Here is a 26,090-nt window from a genome sequence, read left to right as displayed (position 1 = left end):
GACTCCAAAAGCGACATAAGACACCTTCTAAGTTACCTATTGAAGTACCTCCTGAGTTTACTTCTGAAACATCCTCTGAGACTACTTCTAACATGCCTGCTGAATTACCTGTTGAACTTTCCACCTCTAACCTCAGTTCATCTGATTTGTCTGGAGTACCTCCAGAACACGTAAATCTGCAGGAGGTCTTCAACAAGGAACAGGCCACCACTCTACCACCTCACCATGACCACACCATTAATCTGCTACAGGGTACTGGGTATTGCCCTTCTTCAGATCGGCTGGACTCTTTATTGCCTCCAGAGAGAAAAACGTCGTTTTTTTCAACCGCCTAAATCTTCCACAGGTTCTGTCATGGTACCGAATGAACATTGGTAGGTATCCAAGTTCCGGCACTCCAATTCCCTGAAGTTTGGCTAAGTGCTTCTGTCCCTTTAAGACACAAACTGTGAATAATTGAATAATTGCCTGCCATGTTCCTTCATGGAAAGTCTGTACTTAAAGGCCTTGTGCTAATCATCCAATGCTTAATAGTAGGAGTTTTATTTCTTGTTCTAATGAGTCTGGTTTTACCACCATCCATGGTTCTCTTGTTACTAATCACTTGTGTATTGCCCTAATTAAGATTTTTACTATTAATGCTCAAGGTTATTTCATGTAGTAGCTTTCTCTGAAAGCAGTGTGTCCTGCTGATAGTATGTTTGGTTTTGGCTAAAGGTTAAGGGGCTATGATGTTCAATTTAGAAATGCTGTATCAGTCAATCAGGATGGTGGAATTGGGAGAAGGTTCCAGAGAGAGCTGGGTAGAGGGATTTGTGATGGATGCTGGTGGGGTTTGTGGTCTTGGAGGGAGATGCTGAGAGGAGAAGACTGGGAGAGAGCTGTGGGGTTCAAGCTGATATGAAAATGTGATTACAAGGAATGCTTCATTGGACAAAGTCCAAGATGGGAAGTTCTGGTGATTGGTCAATACTGTGAGTAACAATACCCAGCTTTTGGATAATATGAGCTCCTCTGCATTATATATTTAGACTGGTTTATTTGTGATGGGCCCTTCTATTTTTTTTCTCTTTTTTTCCTCTTAATAACTTGGATAAAGTTGAAATTTAGTAAATACACTTTCTTTATAATTGTATGTAGTGTATTTCTTGCTGATTGATAATTGTAATATTTACACAGCACTTGCTCAGATTGGGGTCCTGTTAATTAAAACATCCCAACTTTCCTGTTTGGTTGAACCCAAATCATATGAGCTTAGATATGTTTAAGAAAGGTGGCCTTCTCACTACTGAGTTATATGGCTAACAAGCCTAGTTTGCATATGAGCTTGGATAGTCAATATCTGATCAATCATTAGTGTGCTTTTTGTGTGTGAGAGGTCATGTCTATGAAACTTTTGAAGAGCTAACTAAAGCATATATTAAGCCAGGGCAGAGAATGTTGTCTTCCATATGTACTTTAGTAAGGCCTTTGATAAGGTCCCACATGACAGGCTGATCTGGAAGGTTAAGTTACATGGGATTCAGGGAGAACTAGTGATGTGGATTCAGAATTAGTTCAGTGATAGGAAACAGATGATGGCTAATGATCAATTCTCTAAATGAAGGCCTGTGACATGACTAGTAGGATGTCCCAGGGTCCGAGTTGGGATCTCTGTTATTCATTATTTATGTAAATGATTTGGCAGTTAATATTACTGATGGTACTAAATTAGGAGTCCTATCACTGGAAATGAAAGTACAAAGATATCGGTTAGTGAGGTGGGCTGAGGAATTACAAATGAATCTCATCTTGGAAAAGTATGAGGTGATGTAGTTTGGACAGTCAAACTAGGATTGGATTTGAATATTGAATGGCAGGACACTGAGTGTTGTAGAAAAGAGGGATCTGGAAGTGCAAGTGCAGAATTCACTAAAACTGGCTGCAGAACTGGGCATTAAGCAGAATTGGGCCATTTAACCTATAGATTCTGCTCTGCCATTTCATCATGACTGATTCATTATCCCTCACAACACCACTCTCCCATAACTTCTAACACCCTGACTAGTCAAGAACCTATCAACCTTCATATTAAATATGAACATTGACTGCCTCCACAGCCATTAGTGGCAATGAATTCCATGGATTCATCTCACTGTAGCTAAAGAAATTCCTCCTTATCTCTGCTCGAAAGGGATGTCCCTCTATTCTGAGATTGTGCCCTCTGGTCCTAGACGCTTCCCCCTACAAGAACCATCCTCTCCACGTCCACTCTATCAAAGCCTTTTAATATTCAGCAGGTTTCAATGAGCTATTACCTCCTCCTTTTAAACTCCATTGACTACAGGCTCAGAGGCATCAAACACTCCTCAGACATTAATGTTTTCACAGGATCATTTTCATGAACCTCTTCTGTACTCTCTCCAATACCAAAACATCTCCTCTTAGATAAGGGGTTTAAAAATGCTTGCTTCATCTGCAGTTTGATCAATGCCTTATAAAACCTCAGCATTAGTTCCTTGCTTTTATATTTTATTCCTTTCAAAATGAATGCTAATATTACAGCATAAGACATAGGAGCAGAATTAGGTTATTCAGCCCATCAGTTCATCTGCGCCAATCCATCATGGTTAATCAACCCTATGCACCCAACTGCCTTCACACCATGTCCTCTGATGCCCTGATCAATCAGGAAGCAATCAACTTCCACCATGAATATACCCATGAACTTGGCTGCCACCACAATTTGTGACAGAGCATTTCACAGATTTACTACTGTCTGGCTTTTTAAAAAAAAAAGTCCTCTTTACCTCTGATCACTCCTCAATTTTGAGGCTGTGCCTTCTAGTTCTGAATACCCTCACAGGAAACATCCTCTCCACATCCACCCTATCTAGTCCTTTCAACATTTGTTAGGTTTCAATGAGATTCCAATGCATTCTTCTGAATCCCAGTGAGTACAGGCCCAAAGTTTCCAAATGCTCTTCATATGTTAACCCCTTCATTCCCAGAATCATCCTTGTGAGACTCCTCTGGACTCTCTCCAATGACAACACATCCTTTCTGAGATATGGGGCCCAAAACTGTTGACAATACTCCAAGTGTAGCCTGACTAGTGTCTTATAAAGGCTTAGTATTATCTCCTTGCTTTTAAATTGTACTCCCCTGGAAATAAATGCCAACATTGCATTTGTCTTCTGTACCACGGATTCAGCCTGTTAATTCAACCTTCTGGGTGTTTTGCACAAGCGCTCCCAAGTCCTTCTGCACCTCTGATGTTTGAACCTTCTCCCCATTTAGATAATAGTCTGCACTATTGTTCCTTTTACAAAAATGCATGATCATATATTTCCCAAAACTGTATTCCATCTGTCACTTTTTTGTCGATTCTTCATTTGCATTTGCCTTTCTTACTACTGACTCAATTTACATGTTAACCTTCAGGGAATCCTGCATGAGGACTCCAAATTCTCTTTGCACTTCAAATTTTTGAATTTTTTTTTCCCAGTATCAAAATTAGTATATTTTCTGAAGAATAGTAAAGAAGGCACTTAGCATGATTACCCTAATCATTAAGGGCATTTAATTTAGGAGCAGGGACATTTTGATACAATTATGTAAGTTATTGGTGAGGCTGCACTTGGAATATTATGTACAGTTTTGGTCACCTGTTATGGGAAAGATATTGTCAAGGTGGAAAGAGCATAGAAGAGATTTTCAAAGATGCTGCCTGAACTTGAAGTCCTGAGCTGGGAGAGGCCAGTGTCACTGGATCTTTATTCCCTGTTTTGCAAGGTGCTATGACAGTCTACTTCAATCATACCTTTCAGAACTTATAAAGTTCTCATCTCTGCTCAAAGTTGAATCTTAAGTTTCTAGAAGTTTGATCACTCACAGCAATGTGGACCAAGTCAAAGTAAAGGTGGCAGCATGAGAATGGTCAATGTGGATCTTGTTATTTCTCAGATCTTCTAAGGCATTCCTATCATCCAACTAAGTGATTGACCAGTTGAGAAGTAATTGAAGATCAAGACCTCAAACCAAGGTAGATATTATCCATACCCTTCTGTATACTTCTCCTTGTCTCCCAAATCCCTTAATATCTAGAAAATGTATTGATCTACTTTGAATAAACTCAAGAATTGATCCTCTACCTCTGAAAGGGTAAAAAGCAGGCAACTAATTGAATACTGAGGAAGAATGGGTGTCTTGGGCAATCATCTTGAGGAATAAGAGAAGAAGCAGCAGACATTGATGTTGCTCACTTCTGTTTATGACCAATGCAAATTCACTTTACAATTTACTGTCAGGTAATTGGACCATCTGCAAGAGATTTGTTGTATTATGTTTTGAATATGTAATGGTCAGTTCTTTGTGTGCTAATAAGACTGCTCTCTTCATTGACCCATTTGGCTAATGACAAAGTTTAAATGCTGTTAAAGCGGAGTGGGACTTGGGAAACAGAAGAGTAGCTTGTGGTTTTCTCAGTTGATAAAGCTGATAGGATTCAGTCATTCAGCATTCAGCAAGGAATGGAGCAAGAGTGTGAGAGAGATCATGAAAGAGCACACACAGTAGAGTAAGAGGATGCACAAGAGAGCATGAGTGAGAGAGCAGGAAAGAGCCTGCGTGAGTCAAAAGGAGAACAGTAGCGAGAGTTAGGGAGGGGGAGAGAAAACACCTTTTTAGTAAATGCTGGCACTGCAGTAAGTCACTTCTGAGAGAGGAAATGGTTTTTTTGCTGTAATGTTCCAGAGTAGGGTGAAGATTGCACTTTAGTTGAACTCGTGGGCGGGGTGTTACTTTTAACTTCCTCTTAGCTGGTTGTGTGAAATGTAAAGATGAAATTGAAGAAAAATGTTATTTGTCCATTGAAGTAAAATAATGGTAACCACTCAGGTGGCACATCAAAAGTTAACATCATTTGCAGCAATGTGACAGTGTTTCTAAAGTGTACTTAATCAACTTTCTGGTTCATCTATGGAAAAGAGTTAATAAATGAATAAGTGGGCATTTAGAGAACATGTGCATGACCAATATCTCTGGAGCCAAGAAAAAAATGTTCAAGTTAAGAAATGAGTGAAAGCTTGCCCTGAAGATTTAGGGTATGGATAGATTTTACATAAATTAACTGTTGTGAGACAGACCAAATTCTTGAGTTTGCACAGAAACAGATAAACGAAAACAGATATTCAAGGAAGATATTGAATTATGATATTCAAAAGTCAGATTATATAATGATAGAGAGAATGCAAGAGAACCTTGAGCAGGTAAGTCCAAAATCACCCCTTCCCTTGCTCTGTCCTACTTACATCAAAACAATATTGTGTAATAAACCCGATTCTATCAACAAGGGGACTGATGCTATTCTGGGATCATAGTAGACTGACAGTTGAAGATTGAGTTACACATGATGGACTGGGCAGTTTCATTCCAAGGAATATTGGTGGACTGGCAATGACAAACAATGACCATTTGCAATTAATTCCTCAACCCATTCCTACACACAATACCTGGAGATTTAAACATAGCCTGATCAGTGTTCAATCCTGCTACCTGTGTTAAGTTTACTCGCTTTTACCTCTGGCCACTCCTGAAGACTTCAAAGTTATAGGCTAAGTGGTGTCTGTAAACTACCTTTAGTGTGGAGGAGGGAATGGTAGAATCTGGGTGAAGGTGATGGTAATGTGGGAAGCACAGATTATCAGTGTGAAATGGGATTATTCTATGAACTAGTGCACTTACTATAAGGAAATATGATGAACAAATAATCACCAGCAAAAGATGTTAAATACTGTAATGGTATCCACCTCTATCACTTCATCTTATAGCTCATTCTACATCCTCACCACTTCCTTGCTCCTCCCCCCTACCTTTAAAATGTTTATCTTTTCATCTTAACACATGCCCTCTTGTTTTGACTTCTTTCCCAGTTGATGTGTGTGGTGGGACGGAGGGGGTAAGGTTTGGTTCCACCACCAGCAACTCTTTCTATGCCCCTCATGAATTTATAAGCTGGTCCCTTCCCAGCTTGCTTTGCTCCATGGAATACAATTGCAGCTTATCTAGCCTCACCTTATAACTTGAGCCCTCCAGTCAGGGCAACATGTTAACATGTTGGTGAATATTTTTGCACCCTCTCCAGCTGAATCACATCTTTCCTATAGTATGGTGACCAGAACTGCAAGCAGCACTCCAGATGCCATCTCAGCAGCTGTAATATGACATCCTAACACTTGTAATCAGTTCCCCAACTGATGAAAGCAGGCATGTCAAAACTTTTCTCAGCACCTTACCTACCTCTCTGTTGTCACTTTCTACAACATTCATGGGGTCCTGCCATTCATTATGCAAGTCCTGTCCTGGTTTAACATCCCCAAGTACAGTACTCCAAATGTCAGAGCTAAATTCTATCTCCAATTCATTTGTCCATTTACTCAGTTGAACTTGGTGCTGTTAAAACCTGAGACAAACTTTATCATTATACACCAATTTTTGTGTCAAACACGTTTACTAATCATGCCACCTAAATTCATATCCAAATTGACAAACAATGGAGGACCCAGCACTGATTCTCATGGCATACTGGTAACAGACCTCCAACCTGAATATCAAACTCTCCACTACTACCCTTTGTCTCTTACCATGGTAGAGTCACAGAAACTTTGCTGCCATTTGGCGTAGCTAATCCTTGATAAACTAATTAACATGCCTATTCCCAACAACCTGCGGAGGGACCATAGCCCTCTCTACTACCACCATCATGTACCTATCCAAACTTATTTTAAGCATTAAAATTGAGATGGCATGCACCACTTGTGCTGGCAGCTCATTCCACACTCCAACGATTGTCTAAGTGAAGATGTTTCCTCTCATGTTCCCCTTAAACTTTTCACCTTTCATCCTTAACCTATGATTTCTAGTTGTAATCCTTTTGAACCTCAGTGCAAAATGCCTGTTTCATTCACCCTTCATAATTTTGTATACTTCCTATCAAATTTCTCCTCAATCTTCTGTGTTACAAAGAATACACTCCTAACCTATTCAATCTTTCCTTCTAACTCGGGTCCTCTAGTCCCTGCAACAGCCTGGTAAATTTTCTCTGTACTCTTTCAACATTATTTACATCATTCCTGTAGGTAGGTGACCAAAACTGCACACAATACTCTAAATTAGGCTTCACCAATGTCTTATACAACATCAACATAACGTCCCATCTCCTGTACTCATTACTTTGATTTATGAAGGCCAAACTGGAAGAAGCTTTCTTTGACATTCTCTACTTGTGCCACCACTTTCAATGAATAATAATTTATGAAGGCCAAAGTGGAAGAAGCTTTCATTATGACATTCTCTACTTGTGCCACCACTTTCAATGAATAATGGACCTGTATTCCCTTTGTTGTACAGCACTCCTCAGTGCCCTCTCATTCACTGTATAAAACCTACTCTTATTGTGTAGTGTAATGCCTCACACTTGTCTGTATTAATTTCTATCTTTCACTTTCAGCCTATTTTTCCAGTTCGTTCAGATCACACTGCAAGCTCTGATAGTCTTCGTTGCTGTCCACTACACCCTCATCTTGGTGCTCTCTGCAAATTTGCTAATCCAGTTAACCACGTTATCAACCAGATTGCTATGTAGATGACAAACAATGACAGAGCCTGCAGCTTCTACCAGTCACACAACCGTCAAACCAATATTTTATCCAATTGGCTAGCTCACACTGGATCTCATGAGATCTCATCTTCGTTATCTAATCATGCAGGATCTTGTTAAAAGTCTTGCTAAAGTACATCTAAACAATAAGACTTAGAAAAAGGAACAGAATTAGGTCATTAGGCCCATTAAGCCTGCTCTACCATGTCATCAAGGCTGATCCAATTTAACATAGAACAACACAGCACAGTACAGGTCATTTGGCCCACAATGATGTGGCAACCCTTAAACCCTGCCTCCCATATAACCCTCCACCTTAAATTCCTCCATATACCTGTCTAGTCTCTTCAATTTCACTAGTGTATCTGCCTCCACCACCGAGTCAGGCAGTGCATTCTACGCACCAACCACTCTCTGAATAAAAAAACCTTCCTCTAATATCCCCCTTGATCTTTCCTACCCTTACCTTAAAGCCATGTCCTCTTGTATTGAGCAGTGGTGCCCTGGAGAAGAGGTGCTGGATGTCCACTCTATCTATTCCTCGTAATACCTTGTATACCTCTGTCATGTCTCCTCTCATCATCCTCCTCTCCAGAGAGTCAGAGAGTCCCTAGCTCCTTTAATCTCTGCTCTCTAAATGCATGCTCTCTAAAACAAGCAGCATCCTGGTACATCTCCTCTGTACCCTTTCCAATGCTTCCACATCCTTTCTATAGTGAGGCGACCAGAACTGGACACAATACTCCAAGTGTGGCCTAACCAGTTTTATAGAGCTGCATCATTACCCCGCAACTCTTAAACTCTATCCCTCCACTTATGAAAGCTAACACTCCATAAGCTTTCTTAACTACCCTGTCTACCTGTGAGGCAACTTTCAGGGATCTGTGGACATGTACCCCCAGATCCCTCTGCTCCTCTACACTCCCAAGTATCCTGCTATTTCCTTTGTACTCTGCCTTGGAGTTTGTCCTTCCAAAGTGTACCACCTCACACTTCTCCAGGTTGAACTCCATCTGCCACTTCTCAGCTCACTTCTGCATCCTATCAATGTCTCTCTCCAATCTTCAACAATCCTCTACACTAAACACAACACCACCAATCTTTGTGTCATCTGCAAACTTGCCAACCCACCCTTCTACCCCCCACATCGTTAATAAAAATCACGAAAAGTAGAGGTCCCAGAACTGATCCTTGTGGGACACCACTAGTCACAACCCTCCAATCCGAATGTACTTCCTCCACCCTGACCCTCTGCTTTCTGTATGCAATCCAATTCTGAATCCACCTGGCCAAACTTTCCTGGATCCCATGCCGTCTGACTTTCTGAATAAGCCTACTGTGTGGAACCTTGTCAAGTGCCATACTAAAATCCATGTAGATCATATCCACTGCACTACCCTCATCTATATGCCTGGTCACCTCCTCAAAGAACTCTATCAGGCTTGTTAGACACTATCTTCCCTTCACAAAGCCATGCTGACTGTCCCTGATCAGACCATGATTCTCTAAATGCCTATAGATCCTATCTCTAAGAATCTTTTCCAACAGCTTTCCCACCACAGACGTAAGGCTCACTGGTCTATAATTACCCGGACTATCCCTACTACCTGTTTTGAACAAGGGGACAACATTCGCCTCCCTCCAATCCTCCGGTACCATTCCGATGGACAACAAAGACATAAAGATCCTAGCCAGAGCTTCAGCAATCTCTTCCCTCGCCTCGTGGAGCAGCCTGGGGAATATTCCGTCAGGCCCCAGGGACTTATCCATCCTAATGTATTTTAACAAATCCAACACCTCTTCTCCCTTAATATCAACATGTTCCAGAACATCAACCGCACTCATATTGTCCTCACCGTCATCAAGTTCCCTCCCATTGGTGAATACTGAACAGAAGTATTCATTGAGGACCTCGCTCACTTCCACAGCCTCCAGGCACATCTTTCCACCTTCATCTCCAATTGGTCCTATCTTCACTCCTGTCAACCTTTTGTTCTTCACATAATTGAACAAGGCCTTGGGGTTTTCCTTTACCCTACTCACCAAGGCCTTCTCATGCCCCCTTCTTGCTCTCCCCAGTCCCTTCTTAAGCTCCTTTCTTGCTACCCTATATTCTATATTATTCAATAGACTCATCTGATCCTTGCTTTCTAAACCTCACGTATGCTGCCTTCTTCCATCTGACTAGATTCTCCCCCTCACTTGTCACCCATGGTTCCTTCACCCTATCATTCTTTATCTTCCTCACTGGAACACATTTATTCCTAACATCCTGCAAGAGATCCCTAAACATCGACCACATGTCCATAGGACATTTTCCAGCAAAGAAACATCATAATTTACACCCGCAAGTTCTAGCCTTATAGCCTCATAATTTGCCCTTCCCCAATTAAAAATTTTCCTGTCCTCTTTGATTCTATCCTTTTCCATGATAATGTTGAAGGCCAGGGAGCAGTGGTCACTGTCCCCCAGATGCTCACCCACTGAGAGATCTGTGACCTGACCTGATTCATTACCTAATACTAGATCTAGTATGGCATTCCCCCTAGTTGGCCTGTCAACATACTGTGACAGGAATCCATCCTGGATGCACTTAACAAACTCTGCCCCATCTAAACCATTGGAACTAATCAAGTGCCAATCAATATTAGGGAAGTTAAAGTCACTCATGATAACAACCCTGTTATTTTGGCACCTTTCCAAAATCTGCCTCCCAATCTGCTCCTCAGTATCTCTGCTGCTACCAGGGGGCCAAAAGAATACTCCCAATAGAGTAACTGCTTCCTTCCTGTTCCTGACTTCTACCCAAACTGACTCAAAAGAGGATCCTGCTACATTACCCACCCTTTCTGTAGCTATAATAGTATCCCTGACCAGTAATGACATTCCTCCTCCCCTTTTTCACCCCTTTCTATCCCTTTTAAAGCACTGAAATGCAGGAATATTGAGAATCCATTCCTGCCCTGGTGTCAGCCAAGTCTCTGTAATGGCCACTACATCATAATTCCATGTATGTATCCAAGCTCTCAGTTCATCACCTTTGTTCCTGATGCTTCTTGCATTGAAGTACATGCACTTTTGCTCTTCTACCTTACTACCTTTACACCCTTTATTCTGCTTCTCTTTCCTCAAAGGATCTTTATATGCTGGATCTGGCTTTACTCCATGCAGCTCTCGCATGACCTTTATCCTCCTCCAGCTATCTGCTCTCACACTTTGGTTCCCCTCCCCCTGCAAATCTAGTTTAAACCCCCAGGAGCAGCACTTGCAAACCTTCCCACAATGATGTTAGTCCCCCTTCAGTTCAGGTGCAACTCATCCTGTCGGAACAGGTCCCACCTTCCCTGGAACGAGGCCTAATTGTCCAGAAACATGAAGCCCTCCCTCCTGCACCAACTCCTTAGCCACGTATTTAGCTGCATTATCTTCTTATTTCTGGCCTCACTGGCACATGGCATGGGTATCAATCCTGAGATTGTAACCCTGGGCGTCCTGTCCTTCAACTTTGCACCTAACTCCCTAAATGCTCTTTGCAGGAACTCCTCCTTCTGCCTATCCACGTTATTGGTCCCTACATGGACCACGGCATCTGACTGCTCACTCTCCCTCTTGAGAATACTGAGAACTCGATCCAAGATATCGCAGACCCTGGCACCAGGGAGGCAACAGACCATCCGGGATTTCTCAGCTCCAATAGCTGCCTTCTCCTTGTATCCCTTCATGCCCCGACCAGTCAAAAATCCATCAACCTCTGCCTTACATATGCCTAAAATCTTGGCCTCCGCAGCTTCCTGTGCCAAAGAATTGGACAAATTCACCACTGTATCTGTACTTCCTTCAATCACAGGACTCTGCAGAGAGTGGTGCGGACAGACCAGTGCACCTGTAGATATGAATTTCCCACTATTCAGGACATTTACAAGGACAGGTGTGTAAAAAGACTCCAAAGGATCATTGGGGATCTGAGTCACCCCAACCACAAACTGCTCCAGCTGCTACTATCCGGGAAATGGTACCTTAGCATTAAAGCCGGGACCAACATGCTCTGGGACAGCTTCTTCTAACAGGCCATCAGACTGCTTAATTCATGCTGACACAACTGTATTTCCAATGTTATATTGACTATCCTGTGTACATACTATTTATTATAAATTACTATACATTGCACATTTAGATGGAGACGTAATGTAAAGATTTTTACTCCTCGTGTACATGAAGAATGTAAGTTATAAAGTTCAAGTTCAGTTTATTACCATTCAACTGTATACCACCAAATGAAACAACATTCCTCCGGATGAGTCGTAAGCTAGTTTTCAGCCTCTCTCTGCAGCCTAAGACTATCTTCCATACAGTCATCAACTTTGCCACTCTTTCTGTCAATTTACTGACCTTGTCAAATTTGTCCACAACCAGTTCATGCACATATATAACAACAGCAATTGTCCTAATACTACTAGCAATGGACCAAGGAATTGAATGTGGACAGCAGGAGAAGGAAACCAGAGGTTCATGAGCCAATAATCATTAGAGGATCAGAGGTGGAGAGGATTGGTAATGATAAATTCCTGGGTGTCACTATCTCAGAGGACCTGTCCTGGACTCATCTCATAAATATAATTTCAAAGAAAACACAACAGTGCTTCTACTTCCTTAGCAGTCTGCGGAGATTCAGAATGTCATCAAAAATATTGGCAAATTTCTACAGATATGTGGTAGAAAGTGTGCTGACTGGCTGCGTTATGGCCTGATATGGGAACACTAATGCCTTTGAGCATAAAATCCTGCAAAACATAGTGGGTTCGGCTCAGTACATCATAGGTAAAACTCTCCCAACCAATGAACACATCTACATGAAATGTTAATGTAGAAAAGCAGTATCCATCATCTCCAGGCTTTTCTCTTTTCTCGCTGCTGCCATCAGGTAGAAGGTGCAGGTGCCTCAAGACTTGCACCACCAAGTTTAAAAACAGTTAAACCCTTCAACCATCAGGCTCCTAAACATTCATTCTACTTCTGGTGTTCTCACAACTGATGGTCTCACTTCAAGGACTCTTTTATTTTGTTATTTCATGCTTGATATGTATTGTTCATTATATCTATATTTGCACAGTTTGTTGCCCATTGATCCTGTTTATAGTTACTGTTCTATAGATTTGCTAAGTATGCCTGCAGAAAAAGAATGTCAGAGTTGTATGTGGTGATAATTATGTACAATTATTACACACACAACCCTGATAATAAATTTCACTTTGAATATTGTAGTGATCTTTGTAGGACACTGCTAGTTACAGACATCCAACCTCAAAAGCACTCCACTACCATAACCCTCTGACTCTCATTACCAAGTCATTTTTGGATCCAGTTTATCAACATGCCATAGGCCCCAACCTTCTGAACCGTTTGGGACCTTCCAAAATCTATTTAGATCACATCCACTGCTCTGCTGTCATAAATACACTTTGTTACTTCTTCAAAAGATTTTTATCAATTTGGTCAGACTGGACCTACCCTTGACAAAAATAAGCTGGCTGTTCCTGTTTAAACTCTGCCATTGCTGAGTTGAGGGTAATGCTCTGAGGGATGATTATAGAAAAAATACAGGTAATGTGACAACTATTCCTGAAAAAAGACACAATCTTTTAGATGTAATGTCATTGACTTGAAAAAATGAGATCCGAATTCATAGCTTGATCTTCTGAAGATTTCCAGTGGATTTTATTTTCATTTCAGATTTCCATGACATATAGTGTTTTGCTCTTCAATCATTATGGTGGCTGTCTGGTACCAAAGGGAGATACAATCTAGATTTGACAGTTATTGTGAATATCAGATTCATCCGAAGCTTCAACCGAGGCTGGAGCCAAATATTCTGTACAACCCCCATTACAGAATTGAGAGTAATAGTGAAACATTAGGGAATTGTGATTTTTTTTTTCCTAGCTGTACAGAAATTATAGCAAAATTTTAGAACCTTGAGCCTGAACCAGAATTTGTTCCTGGGAAAGCACTTCAAAATGCTCCATGTAATACAGTCTCCCCCAGAGTTCTCATGATAAATATTGCTTTTAGTTCTGCTGCCTCACTGCTGTTTCATCTTTATTCCTCTGACTCAACAACTCCATTTTTATTTTGGGGATTTCCAAATAACATTGAGGAACTCTGCAGCTTAGACTACCATTTCAATTATGGAGTTATAAAGCACTGCAGCACAGCACACCAGACCTTTGGCCCACTTAGTCCATGCAGACTAGGTATTCTGACTAGACCCTACTTGTGCTCTGATCAGGGTGGGGTTTCACTAATGTTTTAAATACTGTTTTACAGCTTCCCAACTGTTGCACATAGAGTGTATGTGTATGTATAGAGTGCACATTGAGTGTATGTTCAAGATTTGACATGTTTTGTACACTACTGTTGTAAAGCATGGTTATGTGAGTTACCGTCACCTTCCTGTCAGCTTAAATCAGTCTGGTCATCCTCTGACTCTCAAATAAAGGACATTTTTGCCACAAGCCTCCCGATCACCAGATTTCTTTTTATTTTTTGCACCACTCTGTAAACTTCAGAGACTGTTGTGCATGAAAATCCCAGGAGTGAGCAGTTCTGAGATAGTTAAACCACCCAGTCCGGCACCAACATTCATCCCATGGTCAAAGTCACTTAGGTCATACTTCTTCCCCATTCTGATGATTGGTCTGAACCATAACCATAACCTCTTGATCATGTGTGCATGCTTTAATGCATTGAGTTGCTGATACATATTTGCATTAATAAGCAAGTTTATCTAATAAAGTGACCACTGAGTGTATATTCAAACTCTTGATTGATGAAAGCCAGCATGCTAAGTGCTTTCTTCACTATCCTATCTACCTCTGATGTCACTTTAAGTGAACTATGAACTTGCACTTCTAGGTTCATACCCAAGATCATTCTTGTAAATCTTCTCTGTACTCTCTCCAATACCTGACATAGAGAAGGGGCCAAAAACCCCTCAGAAAACTCCATATGTGATCTGACTATTGCCTTATAAAGTATTAGCATTATATCATTGCTTTTCTATTACTGTCCTCTTTAAATACTAGCATTGCATTTGGCTTACTTACCATCAACCTAACTTGCAATTTAACATTCAGGGCATCCTTCATCTGTGATTTCTGAATTTTCTCCCCATTTATATAAAAATATAAATAGTCTAAGCATTTATTACTTCTAGTAAAGTGCTTGACCATACACTTCCCTGCACTGTATTCCATCTCCCATCAGTAAAATCCAATTGAAGAAGCAATCCAGTGAAGAAGCAATGCTTTATAAACAATAGCAAATAAAGTTTATAATTATCTGACTTTCTTATAGTATGGAACATCTGAGTTGAGCATTGAAAATTTAAAATGTGTATTTTAGAGAGCCATCTGTGACTGCCATCAGATAATTCTTCAATTAATTTTGACCCAAGATATAACTCTCCATACTTGCATGCAGCCTGGCCTTGATAACATTTAGATATGGACTGATAAGTGGCAAGAAGTAGCTGTATTATGTTTGTTGTATTCAGTACTTCAAGGGGAACTGCTGACATTTTCTATGCAATTATCTGGCCTGAAATAAAATTTCTGAGAGTCAGGGAGTTCCTGAGTGGTAGATGCTGCTACTGTATTAAACATCTGCTCTGTTGCTGAACTTACTCAGCAAGTCAGAAGGTCAAAGTTCAAAAACAAAATCAGGTTTATTATTATTGATATATGCCATGAAATACGTTGATTTGTAGCAGCAGTACCTTACAATAAATACATTATATTTCTTGCTGTGACATATGGTAATTTTTAAACTAAATGAGATTTACAGGAAGGTGTTGCTTCCTGCTTGGCATTGCTGCCAGCCGTACCTCCAACAATGCCCTGACCTCAGCTGCAGGGTCAGCAGCCAGGGACCACCATTCATTGATGTTTCGCTCCCTTAGCCCTGGTACATCTCCTGGTGGTACTGCAGTGACAGAGACGTCTTCTTACCATCCCCTGCAGATTCCGATGTGGTTCGTTGGCCCCCCAGTCACTGTCCTTCCTCCTCAGTCTTGGGCAAAAGCTGCCCTTTTCTGCCTCTTCAGCCAACCTGTCACCAGGTTCGGTTATGGCCTAAGTGCAGAGTGAGAGACACTGAAGTGGATCGATAGTTCACAAACCTTAATGCAAAAAGAGAGGGAAAAGAAAACAATAAACGTCAGGCCAAACAGGGTGATTAACTAAAATGCTCAAATGGAAAATGAAGCCAACACTGCGGTTGAAAAGAACAACTAAATATAAAACGAAGACCACTAGTCTTCAGAGTCAGTTGACTCGACAGTCCAGTTTCTCAGAATGCAAGCAGGCAGCAATGCATTGCTCTGCTGGGTTCAAGTCTCAACAAGTACTATGACAGAAAGAATGGAGTTAAATACTATCACAATGAAACCATAATTAGCTGACATATGCATATTCACAAGCGCGATTGTCATATCTGTTGTGCTGTTGAATCCGTGGTTGTGACACAACACTCTGGTCGCCCTCTTGAGTCTTGCTTTGATCACTGCTATATCACCAAGTAGCCTTGTCATCGATATGCTAATGAAACCCTGGCATCCCACCTCCACAGGGTAGAGACACCTCCTTGCAGTCAGCTGTCAGATCTGAGTACTTCAAACTCTTCTGCTTGTGGGTAACCTCCACTCCGTCCTCCCATAGGATGATTAATAAATAAATAGTGCAAAAACAAGCAAAATAGTGAGGCATTGTTTATGGGGTCATGAAGGAGAGTAAGTAGCTGTGAACATACCTCTTCCATGATGGTAGAAATTAGAAGAGTGCATACAAGATTATGAGAGGCATAGATAGGCTGGATAGTCAGTACCTATTTCCCAGGGCACCAATAGCAAACACCAGAGGGCATATGTACAAAATTAAGAGAGGGAAGTTTAGGGGAGACATCAGGGGTAAGTTTTTTTACACGGGGTTGTGAGTGCCTGGAATGACTTGCCAGGGATGGTGGTGGAGGCTAGAACATTAGGGGTATCTAAGAGCCTCTTGGACAGGCACATGGATGAAAGAAAAATAGAGGGTTATGGGGTAGTGTGGGTTTAGTACTTTTTTTTTAAGGATTATATGGGTTGGCACAACATGGAGGGGTGAAGGGCTGTACTGCGCTGTAGGGTTCTATGGTTCTATATCCTTGATGGTGAGGAAGGACTTCCTAATAGATGAATTCTCATTAAAGCATCACTCTTTGAAGATATCCTTGATGGTGAGAAGGCTAGTGCCCATATTGGAGCTGGCTGAGTCTACAACTCTCTGCAGCTATTTTCAATCCTGCATTAGAACCACCATGCCAGGCAAAATGTAACCAGCCAAAATATTCTCCACCCTCTGCCTCCTATCATCAAGCCAATTGTTATAAGATTATAGGTAGTCATTAAAAGTTGAGGTGTGTGGAATGTGTAAGCAAATTCTTGCAGTTGCACTTGGAGTATTGTGTTCAGTTTTAGCACCTCATTGCTGAAAGGATGTGGAATCTTTAGAGAGGGTGCAGAGGAGATTTATCAGTTGCTGCTTAGATAAGAAAGCATGTCTAATGAGGATAGGTTGAGTGAGCTGGGGCTTTACCTGTTGGAGTGAAAGACAATGAAAGATGAGTTAATAGAGGTGTATAAGATAATAAGAGGAATTAAGAGAGAGGACAGGATGTAAAGCTTTGGTCAGATGACTCTTGGAATATTGTGAGTAGTTTGGGCTCCTTATCTAAGAAAGAATGTGCTAGCATTGGAGAGGAGGTTCATGAGAATGAGTCCAGAAATGAAAAGGTTAATGATGCGAGTTTGATGGCTTTGGGCCTGTACACACTGGAGTATGGAAAAAAGAGGGGGGGGTGGGGATCTTATTGAAAACTATTGAACATTAAGAAGACCTAGACAGAGTGGGTGTGGGGAGGATATTTCCTTTAGTGAATGAGTCTAAAACCAGATGGCACAAACTCAAAACAGAGGGTCATTCACTTAGAATACAAATAAGGAGGAATTTCTTTAGCCAGAGGGTGGTGAATCTGTGGAATTCATTGCCATGGATGGCTGTGGAGACCATCACTGAATATATTCAAAGTGGGGATTGTAGGTTCTTGATTAGTCAGGGTGTCAAAGATTACAGGAAGAGGCAGAAGAATGGGTTGAGAGAGATAATAAATCAGCCATGACAGAATGGCATAGCAGACTCACGGAGCTGAATAGTCTAATTCTGCTCCTATATCTCATGGTTTTATGGACAGCCAGCATCTCTTTTCCCAGGGTGGCAATGGCTAATTCAATTGGAAGAAGAAGAAAGAGATCTTAGATGTTGGTTTTTAGCATGCAGCACACTGTCAGGGGTAGTAGTACAGGCACTTAAGAGACTCTTAGATAAGCATGTGAGTGAAAGAAAAATTGAATGCTATGTTGGAGGGAAGGGTTAGAATTAGCTTAGAGTAGGTTAAGATGTCGGCATTGCATCATTGGCCAAAGGACCTGTACTGTGCTGCATTGTTCTGTGTTCAAAGTTCTATGGAGGGTGAATATTTGCAATTCTTTATCCAGTGTGGGGGAGACTGGGTGATAGAATGGAGTGGAGGCTTCAACACATGGGTATTTGGAGAAGAAGCTGATGCTTCTGTGCAAGACTGGGGAATTGAATGCAAGAGCTGAAATCTGCAGCAGGCCAGTATCTTCAGGTTGAATGTTTCTGATAAAGGTCTCAGCACAAAACATCAAGCTTCCTTAGATGCTGCCTGACCTGCTGAATTCATGCAGAATTTTTTGTGTGTTAATCTCTGCAGAATCTCTGTGTTGATGAATGATGGGACAGACTTTGCAGTAGAAAGGTTAAGCTTCAGTTTCCAAGGATATGGACAGTCATGTTGGCGTCTGTCAGGCTACTTAACCAGTTTTCATTATTTTATACTATTTGTGTTATTTTCAGTGCCTGTTAAGTAAGATTCCTTTAAGTCTGAAAATTAAATAATTCTTCCGCTAATCTCAATCATTCCCAGGATGTGCTTAGCAACAGTCTATCAACTTATGAAACTTTAACATCTCGGGTCAAAAGGATCTATTTTTGAAAACAAATATCTCTGGATACTAAATGATAATTGTGCAAATTTTAAGTGCTTTATTATATTTCCTCCAGTGATCTTAGGAGCTTGCAAATGAAAATCCTCATTTTTAATGCTTCAAATCATCTACTTATTTCATTTACTTTATGTTATTTAGTGATTCTGGCCCTTTCAGCCATCCATCCCTGACAACCTACTCTAACCTAATCGCAGGATAATTTACAATGACCAATTAACCTACCAATATGTCTTTGGACTGTGGGAGGAAACCAGAGCACACAGAGAAAACCCAATCATTTTATGGGAAGGACGTATAGAGAGACTCCATACAGAATGGTACTAGAATTAACTCTGAACTCTGCAACACGCTAAACTGTAATATTGTTGAGCTATAGCATTAATGGCAAGATTCTTGGCAGTGTGGAGGATCATAGGGATCTTGGGATCCGAGACCATAGGACACTCAAGTTTGACTCTGTGACATACGGTGGCACAAAGCATACAGTGCATTGGCCTTCATCATTCGCGGGATTGAGTTTAAGAGCCGAGAGGGAATGTTGCAGCTAAATAGGACCCTGGTCAGACCCCACTTGGAGTACTTTGCTCAATTTTGGTTGCCTCACTCCAGGAAGGGTGCAGAGGAGTTTTACAATTTTTGAATTTTTTTTAAAAGAGGTTACTAGGAAAGTTGACGAGAGTAAAGCAGTGGATGTTGTTCATGTGGAGTTCAGTAAGGTTCCACACAGAAGGTTAGAGAAGACAACAATTGGGCTGCAAGATGAAGATGAAGACAGGAGGATACGGAACTGAGGAAGGGGGTGTATCTGGGATGCCAGGTATCACCGTTGAGCCCTCTGGAGACTTTGTGGGCTTATCAACGAAATGTCAAAGAAGGAATGTGCCCACTTGATGACCCTGATGACGTAGCTACCCTCCTCATCACCACTCCAAGCCTACTGCCAACATCGAGAGTGCCGACTTTATCATTGGGATTGAAGCATCGAGTCCTAGTAGCTCTACTGATCTTCTGGAAGAAACCAGTGACTGCTGTGAAAGTGCAGCTGACGACAAGGGAAAGACTGTGTAACAGCTGGAGAGACAGCTGACAGGAGGAAATAGACCCCTACGGGGCTGTTATGGGCTAGCTACCCGTAACAGCAGGCTCCATCACCTTGTCAGGGCACAAGAGCCACCCTCATCTGGCTATGGAAAGTTTAAAGAGAAGTATACTCCCAGAGTCTGTGAGAGCATTGGGGCAAGAAGTCTCTCTGACTGACCTCCCAGTAACGAACCTTGGCATGGACATAACAATGAATCAAGTAAGTGGCAATACTCTTGAGAAACCAGCAGCTGGACATGTTCTTCAGACCTGTGTGTGTGGCTGGACTAAAGTGACATCAATTTGTGGTCTTAAAGTTAATCAAGGACCGAAGAAATGCTTGAAAATCTCCAACCTGGGGCCCCTCATTGACCAGATTCTGTTAAGAGGAAGGTCAAAACAGTCAGATGAAACTCAGCAGCAGGAAGAAACCCACAGTGTGCAGAGTATCAGCACCCTACTGGATGTGGAAGTTTCAGGCACAAGCAGCAGTCCAAGACACAGCCAGGCACATCATAAAGTGGAGAACATGCAAGGACGTAAGCCATTGGTGAAATGGCCAAAGTCTAACAGCAAGGAGTGGGAAACCATCAATGCAGATGTGAACTTGATCTTAAGTGGCATCAAGGGATCAGCAGAAAAGAAGTTGGAGAAGATGGAAAGGAGAAATTTGGAGTGAAGGAACAAGTCAGCAGGGAAGATATGCCGCCTCCCCCCAAATCCCGTCGTCTCCAGGAAATCCAACGACTTGTTAAAGAAAGAAGAGGCCTGAGGAAGTTGTAGGAAAAAAGCAACAGCAGAAGAAAGGGAGGGCATCAACCTCCTTCAAGAGGACCTTAAACAGAGGAAGTTGCGCAGAGCAGAGAATTTAAGGAAACGATGCAAAAAGAAGGAAAAAGCTAGAACAGACTTCTACAAAGACCCCTTTAAATATGTGAAAGGCATTTTCACAAAACAGAAAAGTGGATCCCTGAAAACATCAAAAGAGGAGGTTGAAAGATATCTCGGAACCACACACACTGATGAGCTAAAAGATGAACCAATACTTGTCCTAGCTGACATCCCACCAACCTCACCCCCACAACGTCTATTTAACATCAGCCCTCCCAAGCTGAGTGAGGTGAAAAAGGCAGTGAAGTAGCCAAGATCGGCATCAACGCCAGGTCCCAACGGTGTTCCGTATTGCGTTTACAAAAACACCCCGGATGTTCTGAGATTCCTCTGGAGAAACATGAGGGTTGCGTGGGAAAAGCAAGTTATCCCCAAAGCCTGGAGAAGAGTGGGGGGAGTTCTGATCCCAAAAGAAAAGAATTCGTCCACCATTAAACAGTTTCACCAAATAAACCTTCTGAACATAGAAGGCAAGATCTTTTTCAGAGTGTTGGCGCAAAGACTTACAAAATATCTGAAACAAAACCATTTCATTGACGCATCAATCCAAAAGGCTGGCATAGCAGGCTTCTTGGGTTGCCTTGAACATACCAGCGTCATATGGCATCAAACTCAGACAGCTAAGAAAGAAGGAAAGGATCTGCATGTCTTGTTCCTCGACCTGACCCCTATGGATCAGTTCCTCATTTCCTGCTGTGGACTGCTTTTGAATTCTTTCAGGTGCCTGCAACAATAACAAATCTGGTAAAGCGCTACTTCCAGGATCTGCAAGTTTGTCTCACAACATCAGACTTCACCACCGCTTGGCAACCACTGGAAGTAGGCATCATTGTGGGGTGCACCATCTCCCCACTGGCCTTCACTATGGCAATGGAGCTCATTATCAGAGCCTCAAAATGGGTTGCGGCAGGAAAATGGCCACAGTTTGGTCAAAGGTTACCACCGATACAAGCCTATATGGATGATATAACAATACTGACGACAACTGTCCCCTGCATCAAGAGACTTCTGCAAAAGCTTCATCGAAGCATCACATGGACAAGGATGAAGATTAAGCCCAGCAAGTGCAGAAGCATCTCCATTGTCAAAGGGCAAGTCATGAATCAAAGATTTCATATTGATGGAACAACTGTCCCAACTGTTTCAGAAATGCCAGTGAAGAGCTTGGGTCGATGGTATGATGCTCTCAAGGACACTGAGCAGTTTAAACAACTCAAAAAGGATACCATCACATACATGGCTTGCATCAACAAAACCTTGCTGCCGGGAAAACTCAAGCTGTGGTGCTTCCAGTTCAGCATACTCCCAAGACTCATGTGGCCTGTAACAATGTATGAAATCCCCATCAACAAGGTGGAAAAGCTCAAAAGTGTGATCAGCACACATGTGAAACAGTGGCTTGGACTTCCACGATGCTTAAGTCATGTTGGACTGTACAGGAACAGCAAATTGGAATTGCCAATTACAAATCTTGTGGAAGATTACAAATGCACCAAAGCAAGGTTGGTCATTACCCTCACTGAATCCGAAGATAGGGTTAGTTGAACAGCAGCGCCCCCGTGTGGCAATGGGGAGGAAGTTGACCCCATCTGAAGCCATTCAGAGTGCTAGGTCTGCTCTTCACTTCGGGGATGTGGTTGGCCAAGTCCAACATGGGAGAGCCAGTCTCGGGCTCAACCCAAGGGCTCCTCAATGGCACAAGGCAACATCAGTGCAAAAGAGATGGCTCATGGTAGAGAAGGTGAGGAGACAGGAGGAGGCAGAGTGAAACACCAAAGCCATTTCAATGGCCAAGCAGGACCAATGGACTAATTGGGAGAGCCTGGAAAAGAGGAAGCTCAGATGGCATGACATCTGGGAGATGGAGGGATCTCGGCCAAGTTTTGTCATCAGAGCCACTCATGACCTCATACCAATACCTCAAAACCTGAACCAGTGGTGGGGAGAAGACCCCACTTGTTCTCTTTGTCAAGCACCTGGATCACTAAGGCACATTTTAACAGGATGCTCCAGGAGCCTTAGCCAGGGGCAGTACACTTGGCGGGTGATGCACCATCAATAACTCACACTGAGACGTAAGGCGAGATATCGGCTTTTATTGACTGGAAGAAGGAACCAGGAGTGAGTGTCCATCATACTATGTCCTGGAGAATGAGGCCGAGTGTCAGGCCTCAGATCGCCTTTATACAGGGGCCTGTAGGAGGAGCCACAGGAGCAGTCAGCAGGGGGCGTGTCCAGACAGGCACATAGTTCACCACATTCACCCCCCCTTTGTTTGAAAGAGTTCCATGTGGCGAAGTTTCTTACAAGTCAAGTCTATCAAGTGGTCTAATCTGTCGCTGCGATCTACGTAGCACCGGCTGTGATCGCATGGATGCCGGCGACATTGGTGATTGCACAGGGGACGGAGGTTGCGCTTGTTCCTGCCCACTAGGCGCCGGTGATCCCTCACGCATGTGCAAGGTGCCTGGTATAAATGCGTACGAAACGCCCGGTATACAAGTGTCGTGAGGAGTCTGTGTAGGGCCTGGTGAGTACGGTGTCACCTCTGGTGCAGGGTTCATAGTTACCGGAGAGCCTCAGGGTAGTGGTCTGCTGCACCTGCGGGTGCCAGGTCGCGGATGGAGACCGTGTCCTCCCGCCCATCAGGTAAGACCACGTAAGCATACTGGGGGTTCGCATGTAGAAGGTGAACCCTCTCTACCAGCGGGGAGTATTTATTGCTCCTCACATGTTTCCGGAGCAGCACTGGCCCCGGGGACGTCAGCCAAACTGGTGGGGTGGTCCCAGTGACAGACTTCCTGGGAAAAGAGAATAGGCGTTCGTGAGGGGTGGCATTGGTGGACGTACATAACAGAGAGCGGATAGAGTGCAGTGCCTCAGGGAGGACCTCCTGCCATCGAGAGACCGTCAACCCTTTTGACTTAAGGGCTAAAAGTGTGGCCTTCCACACTGTGGCATTCTCCCGCTCCACCTGGCCATTACCCCGGGGATTATAACTCGTGGTCCGACTGGTAGCAATGCCCCTAGCTAGCAAGTACTGGCGCAGCTCCTCACTCATAAAGGAGGACCCTCTGTTGCTGTGGAAATAGCAGGGATACCCGAACAGAGTGAAGAGCTGGCGCAGGGCTTTTATGACGGACATGGCAGTGGTGTCGGGGCAGGGGATGGCAAAGGGGAACCGTGAGTACTCGTCGATAACACTGAGAAAATAGACATTGCGGTCAGTGGAGGGAAGGGGGCTCAAAAGGGCGGGTGGCCTTGACAAGTTGTGCCGTGTCAGGACGGTAGAAGTGCGGTTTGCACTCAGCGCAAATTTGGCAGTCCCTGGTCATCGTCCTGATGTCCTCCAGGGAGTATGGCAGGTTCCGAGCTTTCACAAAATGGTAAAATCGGGTGACCCCTGGATGGCAAAGTTGTGCATGAAGGGCGTACAGCTGGTCGAGCTGTGTGCTAGCACATGTTCCCCGGGATAGGGCATCAGGGGGCTCATTGAGTCTGCCAGGCTGGTACAGGATATCATAGGTGTAGGTGGACAGTTCTATTCTCCACCGCAAAATCTTATCATTTTTGATTTTGCCCCGCTGTTGGTTGCTGAACAGGAACGCAACCGAGCGCTGGTCGGTCAGCAAGGTGAACCTTTTGCCAGCAAGATAGTGCCTCCAGTGCCTAACAGCCTCCACTATGGCCTGGGCTTCTTTCTCCACCGCGGTGCCGAATTTCGGAGCCTTGGAGGGTGCGAGAAAAGAATGCTACTGGTCTGCCTTCCTGATTGAGGGTAGCAGCCAGAGCAAAATCGGAGGCATCACACTCCACTTGGAAGGGAGCGGTCTCGTCCACGGCATGCATCGTAGCTTTGGCAATGTCCTCTTTAATGCAGCTGAAGGCCGCGCGGGCCTCAGCAGAGAGGGGAAACGAGGTAGACTTGACCAGGGGGCGTGCCTTGTCTGCGTAATGGGGGACCCATTGGGCGTAATAGGAAAAAAAACCCAGGCACCGTCTGAGGGCCTTGAGAGTGGTGGGAAGAGGGAGTCCTAACAGGGGGCGCATACGTTCGGGATCAGGGCCAATAACCCCGTTTTCCACGACATACCCAAGTATAGCTAGGCGGGTGGTTCCAAACACACACTTGTCCCTGTTATAAGTAAGGTTCAGAGCTGCGGCCACTTGGAGAAATCATTGGAGGTTGGCGTCGTGATCTGGCCTGTCGTGACCACAGATGGTGATGTTATCCAGATAGGGAAATGTGGCCTGCAGTTGGTACTGGTCCACCATCCGGTCCATTTCCCTCTGGAAGACAGAGACACCATTCGTGACACCGAAAGGGACGCGCAGGAAGTGATAGAGCCTGCCGCCCGCCTCGAAGGCGGTGTAGGGGCGGTCCTCTGGGCAGATGGGGAGCTGGTGATAAGCGGATTTCAGATCTATTGTCGAGTACACCTTGTACTGAGCAATCTGGTTGACCATATCCGTGATGCGGGGTAGGGGGTACGCGTCAAGCTGCATAAACCTATTGATGGTTTGACTATAATCCACCATCATCCTATTTTTCTGCCCAGTCTGAACAACAACCACCTGGGCCCTCCAAGGGCTTGAGCTTGGCTCAATGATCCCCTCCCTGAGCAGCCGCTGCACCTCTGACTGAATGAAGGCCCTGTCCCCCGCGCTGTACCTCCTGCTTTTAGTTGCCACAGGCTTACAGTCAGGGGTCAGGTTGGCGAACAGCGGTGGGGGAGGGACCTTGAGAGTGGAGAGGCTGCAAGTGGTGTCGGTAGCGCAGCTGTCGGCCTGGTGCTGGATGGGATGTGTGTGCCCGTGTGTGTGTGTGGGCAGTAGCAGGCTATGTGAAGAAGTCCCACAAAACTGAGGATTCCTGACAGTGAGTGGTGGGAGGGGCCCGTCGTATACCATAGTCACACTTTCGAGATGGCTCTGGAAGTCCAGCCCCAATAGCACAGGTGCGCACAGATTAGGCATGACCAGCAGCTCAAAGTTCCGATATTCTGTGCCTTGCACCACCAAAGTCGCTACACAACCCGCCCGGATGTCTGCGGACTGCGACCCAGAAGCCAAATGGAACCTCCGACTTACCGGCCGCGTTGCGAGTCCGCAGCGTTGCACTGTGTCCGGGTGAATAAAACTCCCAGTGCTGCCCGTGTCAAACAGGCATCTAGTCCTGTGCCCCTCCACCCGGATGTCCATCATGGACCTTGCAAGCTGGTGTGGGGCGCTTTGGTCGAGAGTTACAGTGGCCAGAGAGCCGGTAAGCATCGGAGGGCCGGGGGCGGAGCATGCTGACGTCGACAAAGATGGCCGCTCACATCCGGGGTACCCGGTAAGCATCGGAGGGTCGGGGGC

This window comes from Hypanus sabinus, chromosome 16 (genome assembly GCF_030144855.1).
Source record: "Hypanus sabinus isolate sHypSab1 chromosome 16, sHypSab1.hap1, whole genome shotgun sequence".
NCBI classification, from domain to species: domain Eukaryota; kingdom Metazoa; phylum Chordata; class Chondrichthyes; order Myliobatiformes; family Dasyatidae; genus Hypanus; species Hypanus sabinus.
This window is presented reverse-complemented; position numbering follows the sequence as displayed.